Below are 11,668 nucleotides of genomic sequence, written 5' to 3'. Positions count from 1 at the left end.
ACTCATCTTCAATATAGTATGAATGATTGGTTATTCATACTGTGTTGAAGATGGTTTATTTGTAGGTTAAACTGTTATATCACAGTAAAATTATAGCTCATTTTACAATGCATTGTTTAGCTTTTATGTTTTTGTAATAATTTTTTAGTAATGCTTGAATATTAAATAAGGGATTTTTATTTTCATTTAATGAAACGAAGGTTTTAAATTCTTGATTAAGAAATAAAATCATAGGGTGAACAAAAAAAAATTAAGTTGTGTTTAGTTCTAATAACAATTCATTGATTTATTAAAAACTGAAAAATGTACAAATGTCTCATTGAAGGATTAGATAAAATTTTACTGTATAAAAATATTGTTTTTTTAAACTATTTTGTATGTTTATTACAGGATAGTTTTTAAATTGTGAACTATATATTTTTGCACTTTTGAGGACGAGCTTTTTTAAGGCCGAAATATCAAATATATTAAAGAATCTAAATATAATTTAAACTTTTTCTTGAAAGATTATAACTGATAAAGCATTGTAACCCACTAAAAAATACGTAATAGAAATTTATTTTTAATTGAAAAAGGCGATGGCATAAGCGTTTTAAGGTACACACAAGATGCAGTTTGCAGTAGGCATAAGAAAAACCCGCTGCACCCTGCAGCATCTCTTTAAACATAGGCTATTATCAATATTGACAGCTTCAATAGGGATATTTACATAACTGAAAGCCTTCTGTGCGAAAGAGGAAGTTGTAAAAGCGGGCAAAGTAGAGAGTTAGTGACCCGAAGAATGCAAAGGTTGTAACTGAAGGTGTGACTCAAGAAAGCAATCTCACCGAGTACAATAAAATGTTTAGAGACCGAGTGCTGCCTCCGGCATCCAACCCCTTTCCGAAAATGTTCTCTCGGGTCAAACAACTGTTGCTAAACTTGTTCTAGTTTTATAGAAATATTTTCAAATTTCTTGCAACGACTATAAAATTATATATAAATAAAAATTCAAAAAAAGGTAGAAAAGAATAAGCAAAAATCAAAAAATAAGATCTACAGGAATAAAGAGGCAGTTTTATTCTAGAAAATAAGAAAAAAAACTATTAAATCAATCACAAATAATGTGTTATCAATTTTTCAGAAAAATCATTTTCATTTTCATTACATAAATGTATTTATGGTTGATTTCCTAAGCCAAAAACCAATGTCTAATCTATAAAAATAATAAATGGCGAATGATAATCGGGGTGCGTTCAAAAAAGTAAGATGAAAATCTTTAAAAAAAAAAGCCACTCTGCAGGGCTTCATCAAAACTATTGTCCAGTAAGTAAACAAAAGACTAAGAACTTTTTTCTTTAAAAAAGCATACATATATTCCATATCTGTATGTCTATATTATAAGTCTATCTCAAGTCAGGAGTCTATATATGCAATTTTATGTTTAATAAATATTTATTACTTTTTGTTGTAGTTTAATGTATTTATTTATTACTTTTAACTTTTTTACTAATTCTACTTTTAATTTTATATGCATATTTTTTTAAATATTAATATATTGCTAATGGGGGTGACGGTAGCAGCCAGTCTACTGCCAGTCTACTAGCCAGTCTACGCGCCAGTCTACCAACCTATAGATTGCGAGTTCGAGCCTGGCCCTATCCGGAATTTTTTTAAGCATAATATTACGGAATACTCACAATCTCCCATTCCTGGCAATCCTGGAAAAAATGTGTAGGGGAAGAAATAATAAATAATAAAAAGGAAAAAAAAATTATGTTAATTCTTGTACACAACGTAGAAATTTTTATTATGCGACTTTTAAATGCTGTGACTATTTTTATTAATAGGCTTATAAAAAAATTGTGCTTCACTAGTTATAAGCATACAGTGTATAAGAAAACCCAATGAAGTTGGACGTTACACAATTTTATTTTGTTTAATAAAGTGTTTTTATCTCTCCTTGATGAGAACCTCTGCAATAAAAATCTTATGAAATTATATTGCAGTGAGTATTGAGTGATCTCTAGCAAAATGGAGGTTACTCTATTGTATTTTTTTGGACATAAAGGAAAAGCTTTCAATTTTTTTCTCCATAAAAATAAATATATTACCATTAAGAAATCACCCAATAGATTGTACTGATACTCAAAATATTAAGCAGCTTATCACTGATATAAATAGAAACTGGTGTACTTGAAGAAATGTGCTTTGAAGAAATAAAATTCATGATTTTGTTAATAAAGCATCAAGAAAAATATCTCTAATAAATGTTTAAAATTTGTATTTAAGCATTTTTTCCTTTTCAAGAACTAAATAAAATAAAGATTTTCACTTGTATTTTGTTTCTTTTGACATGCTGAATAAAATAATGATTTTATTTATCATTTTCTTTCTTTTCAAGAACTAATTAAATTAACGATTTTAATTAGTATTCTGTTTCTTTCAAGGAACTAAATAAAATGATGATTTTAACTAGTACTTCATTTATTTATTCGTTGAATCCTCCCCAAAATCGTCCTAGTAAAAGATGATCTTGCTTTTACTACTGGTTACCCTATAATACGAACCTTCATAGCAGGTACAGTAATTCTAATCATGTGTAAATTTTACATACACTAAGAATTTTAAGGAAAAAATATTGTTTTTAAGATAGCACCTATGCTAATAAAGCCAATTTCAAATACAATGAACACAGTCAGAGATGAAAATGCATACTGTAAGTTTATAAATTCAACTACTTATCTTATTTTGTAGGAAAAAAATATAAAATATTGATAATAAAGATAGTAAGCAAGCAAAATAAAATAGTAACAGATTTTTTAGATACATGAAGTAGTTAGAGAAAAAGAATAAATCTTATTGAATTATTGATTGGAGAGGTTTGTGGGGGGGGGGTGCGGTCAGCAAAGAACAACATAAATAAACAAAACAATATTTATTTATGTTGTTCTTTCCTGACTGCATCCCCCGATAAACCTCTCCAATCAGTAATCTACGGTCAACTATCTACACCTCGTACATAAATTATTACATTTTAAGTAAATTTTCCTCACTCAATTGTATTATTAATAATAAACATTAATGAAACCTGATGTTTCTAAGATGACTTCAAGAAAAAATGTATATAATTCAAATCCAAAGGCACTATAAACATAATCTTTCTACACCTTATACATTAATGACTAGCGAAAGCATATCACTGATTAGCTTTAAAATTATAATAAACTGATAAAAAAGAGGTGACCTTAGTACCAAAATTAATCCCAGGATATCGTACTATCTCTGGAATATGTCCAATTCGAAATATAATCAAAACTTTTTCTTTGGTTCTTACGTGCCACTATTAAAGCAAAGTAGCAATATCTAGATGTCGTGCAACACTATAACCCTAGTAGTAGTATTGCCTGAATAGAAGAAGTTATTTATTTCATTTTATTTTTTTTTTTTTTTGCAGAAGGTGAGCAAAATTTAGTCATATTAGTATTCTAGGATTATAGAAAAGTCATATTTTTCATCCACTTTCGATTTTAATTGGACTACTTGCAGTTTTACTTAATGAGCTGACTATTCTACTATAAAAAGGCACAGTGTGAGGACTCTCTAATACAGTTCCATGGCATTAAGCTATTTTGTTTTCCCGTAAATCACTGGCATATTGCAATTCGCCATGGTAGATGTAATTTTAGGGTCCAAGTTTATATTTTGAATGAAGGACTTTGAGAGGTCATGAAGAACAAAGATCTCACGACGTTTTCCGAAAGAAACACGCTCCGACCCCTTGGAAGATACTCCCAGGACCATGCTGTCTAACCTAATAATAACTTAATAGAGCTATGATGGAAAATAAATATCGGGTCATTACCGGCTAAACGATCGATAAGCCTGTGAATAATGCTATCGATATAAATTAAGCTTTGTCTAATAGAGATAGCGATTAGGCTAATGGGAGGTCGAAGGGCTTGCGCGTGAGGTTTTGGATCGGCTCTGGTCAGCATCAGGGCACCGAGATATGGGCAATACAGTCCCGTATCTATTATATCAGTGATCGCTTGTGACAGACACGATAGGGTGACAGTGACGACTTGTTCCTGTTTCTACAGGAACAAGTCACAGGACTTGTACAATACAGCACATTGCTTTCCAGCCTAATAAAAAAGCAACAAATAAATACCAATCATAACCCACCTGAGTTCACAATAAAGTACAAACTAATAAAATTAGTCTTGTAGTTTTTACTAGATACAATGCCCCCGAATTGTACAACGCTGACTTCTATTTTTATACTTTATAACGCCTATAATACCACTAACAGAATTAGAAGATATTTAAAAGTTTTAATCTTCAAGAAAAGATACATAATTAGAAAAAAGAAAAACTGTAGCTGTGTAAATGTAAGCTACAATAATTATTCTCTTAAAACTTCTTTTAGATTTAACAGAATCATAAGGCCACATAAGGTGGCTTCAAAGGGACCCAGATCTTGCAGGAATGGTTAAGGAATGCCAACTCTGAACTGGATGGACTTCCTAGCCGAGGATAAGTATCGGTCCATATAGAGTGATCAGGTCGTCCAACCTGCTCCCTGCAGCTCTTCGGGCTTTATGGTGGATTCATAGTTTTCGTAATAAGAGTTAGTCTAGATAAATATTTAATTACCACTTTCAATTATTCACTAAATCAATAAATATGAATCTATGATATTTAGAGCTAAATGTATATTAGTTATAACGATTAGAAGACTGCTCAACTTTGTCAACTCTTTATCGTTGGATCTAAAAATTCCTAATAAGACGTTACGTTGGTCCCTCGACATCTGTGTCCAAAGAAAGACCCAGACCTCCAAAGATGTAAAGGTAACTGCTACCCAAGGATCGTTACACAATAAACAAACCCCAGTACGGAACGAATGGGATCAGGTGGAACTGTAATCCCTTTAGACGTCTGAGTAAAATGTCATAACCGTGACGTCTGCGGGCCCGCCATTGGCTTAAACAGGAGCCAATAATCCAATTCTCACGAAGACCGGTCGCGCTCTGCCAACCAATAATCCAACCATTGAGTAACTCAGCATCTGGGCGCGATCGACGCAAAGTTTGCGAAGATGTATGTCGAAACAGGACTATATTAGACATTGCAGGCGACACGTCTGCAGTCTAATATAGAAGGTCATAAGTCAAAATATCGTAAACGAGAACGGTATGGAACTGTTCAGAGAAACCATGAACATAAATGAAAAAAAAAAGTTTAAAATAAAAACTCCAATTACTCGAACTGAAAGTAGGTCTTGGAGGATACTATCAAATTAGAACTGAAAGAGTTGGTTAATTACGAAATCGACCCGAACCGCAAGATAAGAACGGAATACATACGCCAAGAACCGGTGTGCAGGCCAACACACCTGAGGATCAAAGGCCTCCTAGCACCCAGCTATTACCGATAATTTAAATAAACTGTTATTAATCGCTAATTACTGTTATTCTCCACATTTTAGCATCAATGGGATAAACTGTTTATTTATTGAATTAAGTTTCTTCCTCTACACACGCTATGTTAATCAGCGGAGAAACGGTTCCTCAGAAGGTAAGCCACCTAGATACATATAAAAGTTTCAGTGGAAAAACTCCTGCCTTCGGAATGTTATAATTCTTCCTTAAACGTCTGGTAATTATTATCTTTTTCCCTCTAAACAGTTTATTACTTTATTTCTTAATAGTTTCTGTTTATGAAATAGGCCTTTAGACTGCTTTTCTCCTATTCACCACACACTCAATCCTCCGCTTACTCCATCCTGAATAAGTGGGGACCACTCTGCGGCCTGAATTCACTGTGACGTGTTGAACATTATTTAGGTGTATATGAATATATATGTATATATATGTGTATGAGAATATGCACATTCCTATGATCATTGCTACTTCATTTGTTTTACCTTTATTTCATTTTATTGGAATTATATCCCTAAGATTTATTATTTGTTAAAGGATTTATTTTATTTCATTAAATTTTTTTCATTACCTTTTATGTTGGTTTATCTATTTATCTTTTGTATTTTATAATTTTGATTCTTGTTTAAACTTGTAAATATATATATTAACAGTAATTGTTTCTTTTTATTTATTATTTTCAGTTTAATTGTATTTGATTTGTTTTCATTTTTTCTTTTTTATGAGAATTTAGCCACCTTATGATTTGTAATATGATATATAGTTTTATTATATTTGTTCTATTTTTACTTTATACGTTCTGTTAATTGTGTTTTTCTGTTTTTATCTTATCAAATTCATAATTATAATTATACTTATAATAGTTTATAATTTCATTTTTATTTTGAAAATTTTGTATTCGTACTCTAATTTATATCTATATACTCTATGGATATAAAGCCTTGTTTTTACACCTGTAATATTATTCTAAAGAGATCAGTCCCAGGATAAAGAAAGAATATTATTATTATTATTATTATCCAAAAACCAATTTACATTTAATAAACACACAAAATAAAATCAACAAGAAATTACAATCCTGATTGTACTACCTATACAGATAACCTATAATTGTACCGCCAACAGCTAGAAAGATATCTAGAGAACTCCTGCACAAATCGTTTTCTATCTCGACATTAATATTACAATATATATTAGCAAGTATGACAAATAGGAGAAAATTATATGTCATATATAGGTTTTTGTTATCAAGTAAATAATTTATAAATAGTTCTTTGAGTGTATATGATATATTAATGTTGTAATAAGCACATGTTTATGATTTTGTTGAATTTGTTTTTTAGCAGCCTGAAGATGGGGGAAATCTCCCGAAACGTTGCTGTATGATATGAAATCAACTATTATAGTTTAATAAGGAAGAAATTGTGTCATTCACTAAATCCATTTTAAGAATTTATGCACTATATTATACTCTGGCCTCATTATATGATAGATAAAAAAAAACTAATAAAGTTCAACCACATTATTTTAAATTAAGATCATTACTAAATATGAATATTTTGATTTAGCCATGTGTAGAATTATCCTACTAGCGTGTGACCAATTGGATATTGCAGAATACGTTTAACAATATTTTAATTAGTAGCATTTAAAAAAAATAATCATTTTATTAGATGTTAATATTATTGTAGTTGATAAAGCCAATAAATGATTTTAAGGGGACAGAATTATTTCTATGACCGTTTTTAGGAAAATTAATAATTCTTTTTGTTTATATTTTATAAACAGGGTTTTCCAAATTCTTCTTTTTTCGAAAGTTTGGAGAATACATCAACGAAACTATGACTTCATTGTGATGAATAATGTTTAATTTTTTTTTGTTACTAAAGACGACTCCTACCAGTTCTTCTCCAACGTACTTACCTTCAGAATTTCCAAAACATAAGTCTTTAATTCTAAATGAAAATCTAATAATACAAATATTTTTTAGACCTGACACTTATAGAAGGTGTTAATTGCTAAAAACTACTAACAGTTTTTCTCCACGACCTGAAGAACGAAATTTCTTGGATTATCAAATTATTCCTCTACTCCTCTCCTGGTGATGTATTGAGCTCAAGAAGAACAATATAAAGAAGCAAGCAATAAATTAACTTATTTATTTCATTTCTTGCGTTCTTCCATGTCTGGCCTTGGTCTGATGGCATTCATAAATCAAATCAAAATCAGCATCTTGAGAAGTTGGATTAGAAGGAATTGAGATAAGAAAGCACACTCATCATCCACATAATGATCGATCCAAACCAATTTCAAAATAAATTGCCTTGAAGCCTTTTATCTGAGTTTAGGCTAACATTTCAACCCGTGCTCAAAATATTTTCTTTTTCTTTCAGTGTACCTAAGAAATTGTCCAAAGTTAAATTTTTATTCTATTTTTTTTTTCCTTTGAATTAAGAAATATAACCATGCTTTAAAATTAGACTGTAGAACCTTATCTTTAAAGTAAATAACCTAATTCTATTTGAACAATTTGTAATAATAATTTATTGATATTTCTGCTTATATTAAACATAAATAAAAAATTACATTATTGATTCTTGAAATAAATTCAGATGTGTTTTCAAGTATATTCAAAATGATTAATGATTCAACATTAAATAGTGAATTTATAGAAACATTAAACAGTGTATTCTTACGGACTATTATTTATTTTACCTTCAATAATTAATAGAAGATTTTACATCAAATAAAACATATCCATAAATGTATGTGTTATTTATTGTATGACAAAATATTTTTGTATTGGGATTATTATTAGTTGGCAGTATAGAATCACAGAATTAGAGAGTAAGATGATCGGGAACGCACGTCAGAATGCAACTCAAAATTGTAAAACTAAAATAATTATTGAAAGTCACACTGCAATTATTCATTAGGGCTCAATGGACATAATTCTAAGCATTCCAAAGTATAATGTATATTTTTAATATGCCTCACTGTATCACTTCATTTTAACTTTATATATTTTAATTTACTTATAATCAGTTCATTTTTATATGATTTCCATAAGTCATCTTATAGTACTACTATAGTTTTCTATATGTTCACATACAGTCCTAATATAGTTTAAAAATTCTTTCTATGATGTATATTTGTCTCTGATTATTGCAGGTCTTCATGTAAGTTCAAACATAGGCTATCAATAAGTGAATGGCAAGGTACGAAAGGGTTAAAATTCTGCGAAAAATGCTCCTTTGTTTTTCCATGAAGCTAGTTGTTGTATTAGCTTGTCAACCAATTATCTGAACAAGTATTTAAGAGGAATTTATACTACTTCAAAGAATAATTTCAGATTTTTTTCAAAACTACTTTACTTTTATTTCTATTATGACACCCTGCCAGGTCATTACTGACAAACGGATGTGGAGAGGTAATTGACTCTAACCACGGAGAGGGGTCAAGTTTTCATTTCGTGGGACCGCAACAAAATAAAAATCAAACCTCCAGGCCGGATTCGTACTGGTGCCGCTGGAATAACAGGACAGTTAGGCCACAGACGATCGAGAAACTGCTCTACTTAACAATTTACATCATTAAACTCGTCATATACTTACCCTAAGCCGTTTAAATAATTATTTTCTATTTTGAGTTCCGTTTTAACTGCCACCCGTGCCATATTACCCTCCAAATAACATTTCCATTAAAGATGGCTAAGCAATGCCGTTAAAACTAAGTTTTCTGAACATTACTTCTCTGTTAAGTTTCCATTTTAACTATTAAAAACCAAGCCTCTACTCATGTTTCTGATTTATTTCACGTGTGGGAGTGGCTCCATGTCAATCATATGGTTTTGATAGTTTGCTAAGTACTTAGTTATAATTATTACAACTCAATAATTACACTCTCTTACAGCAAAAATAGTCACATGTAATTTTTTCGATGCCTTTTCGACATAAATATCGCATGATTGAAAAAAAAAATTGCACAAATTTCGAACTAAAATTTAAAATAGTTTTAAGTATTAAATGATGTTCTTTTAAGTGTTGTAGGTAGTTTCACACTTGAATAATTAATTTTTTTTTTACATTTTAAAACAGTCGCCATTTTATATTTCCCTAATGTATAATAATCCCTCTATGGATTACTTTACACTCATCAATTTTGAATAGTAATTATATATCGTTTTCATTAAAGAAATAAAAAATTGGAGTGAAATAACTGACTTTTATGCCACCGGGCTCTTGTACTATACTATGCTATAATGTCACATACCAGTTTTTATGGATGTCTTACATTTTATCAGTTAACAGTTTTGTAGCAATTGAATATTAATAATATTATTTATATATATTTTTTTTGCACTTAATTTATATTATAATTATTCTAGATAATTTAGATCTCACTAAAAAAAAAAGTTGTAATGGAGTTAGTGATAGAAGTAATAATTTTATATTTGGAGAAAGGCTCTAGTAGTGCAGGATTATTCCCTAGAAATAAGTATTGTATAAATAAATAAATTAAACAGATTTCTTTCTTACAACCATTTGCACATATAAACGATAAATTCACATCTACGCCTAGATACTGCACAATATTTTGAAATCTATACTGTTCGTTCCTTTTTTGTCTTCTTTCGGAGGAACGATACAGCGTTTCACTTGGATAGCAGGAGTTAAAGTATGTCATGTCTCAGATTACATGCAACTAATGGAATGTTAAGTAGTTATACAATATTCCAGAATCCGTTTACGATTCCGAATTCAAATCTTCATTTGTGAGGGCATTGACATCGGCATCAGATCGAAGACGAGATACTTGCGAACGAGATCTCCAGGAGGAGCCAAGACGGCGGTACCCCATTAGACCCAAGATGCATAAGTACAATCTGGGATCGGCTAGGAGGTGTGAATTTGTATACAATAGAGAAGGAGGACAATTTGCCAGGTGGACCTATAAGTCTCCGCTATGGAGATAGACTATCTTTTCCCTTTATTTATAGGCGTTTATACGAAGAGGCTATCTTTGGCTCCATCTCGCTCCCTACAACATGATACATGGCCCAATTGTTACTTGTGTCACCTGCCAACAGAAGTAGCCTTCGCCCTGCCACTTCTGTGCTGTACTTCCTCCACTTCTGCGTCGGTTCTGGAATAAGCTGCTCTTTGAAAGTCTCTTATGACCTTACTTTCAAGAGTTCAGAAAATGCAAGTCAATAACCGTTTTTTATCCCATGTGCCTTTAATCTATTTGCATAAACTTCATTCTATACATACAGTACATAACTGTGCCCCGCGTATTTAACCTAATTTGGACAACGCATATCCCTTTCAAACTCTTGAAAAGGAAATCTACAAGTATATTTTAATTAGCTATATATCATCCAAAATGTATGTGGAAAAACTAAATGGTCAATTTAAAAAAAATAAAATAAAATAAAAGAGAAAAAAGAAAAATGCCGAATTGACAGAAACAGTCTTTAGTCTGATCATGCGGACATTCTGATATCCCAAGAAAAAAGTCTTCCACTGAAAAATGAAATATCATCTAGTTGGCAAGCCATATGAAATGAAAGTCCGCCAAGCAAAGACTATTCAAAAAACAAATAGACCATGTACCATGATAAATCGTAGTGAGGAGGTTACAATAGCTTGATTAAAAATAGGACAAACAAATCTGACTCCTTCTTATCTGATCAACAAGCAACCACCACCGAAGTGTAATAGTACAGTCAACCACATCTTTCTAGAAAGCTCTTTCTACACTACGGGTTAGAGTAGCCTAGGAGTGGAACCAGACATGACAGTAGTCCTGAATTATGACGAAAACAAAAATAGGTATTAATTTATTTAAGAAAAAATAATGTATTAAACAAGATTTAAATCCTAAATTAAAAATCATCCACTATTTTAAATTTAAAGAGTTCAGAATCTCGGGAATGAAATAAATAATAATAATAAATATGAAATATCAAAGGGATAAATCCGAATATAAAGAAAAATAAAATATGAAAAATGGACGTTAGTGACTATTGGATTTATTTACACCCTAAAACACTAACAAACAACAAGCAGCATAACTATGCCGAAAATACAAGAATACAGTTAACAAAATTTGTCAGGAATAAACTTCTATTATTCTAATTACTAAGGGTCTTTTTTTAAGCCCGATAGAACTTGAAATTGTAAAAAATAACACAAAAAATTAAATTGTAATCAAAATTTTTTTTTTATTCGAAAGATCAA

Source organism: Halyomorpha halys, unplaced genomic scaffold (genome assembly GCF_000696795.3).
Source record: "Halyomorpha halys isolate HHAL.00 unplaced genomic scaffold, Hhal_1.1 Scaffold151.1, whole genome shotgun sequence".
In the NCBI taxonomy this organism is placed as follows: domain Eukaryota; kingdom Metazoa; phylum Arthropoda; class Insecta; order Hemiptera; family Pentatomidae; genus Halyomorpha; species Halyomorpha halys.
The sequence above is the reverse complement of the archived record's forward strand: the minus strand, read 5'-3'. Positions refer to the sequence as shown.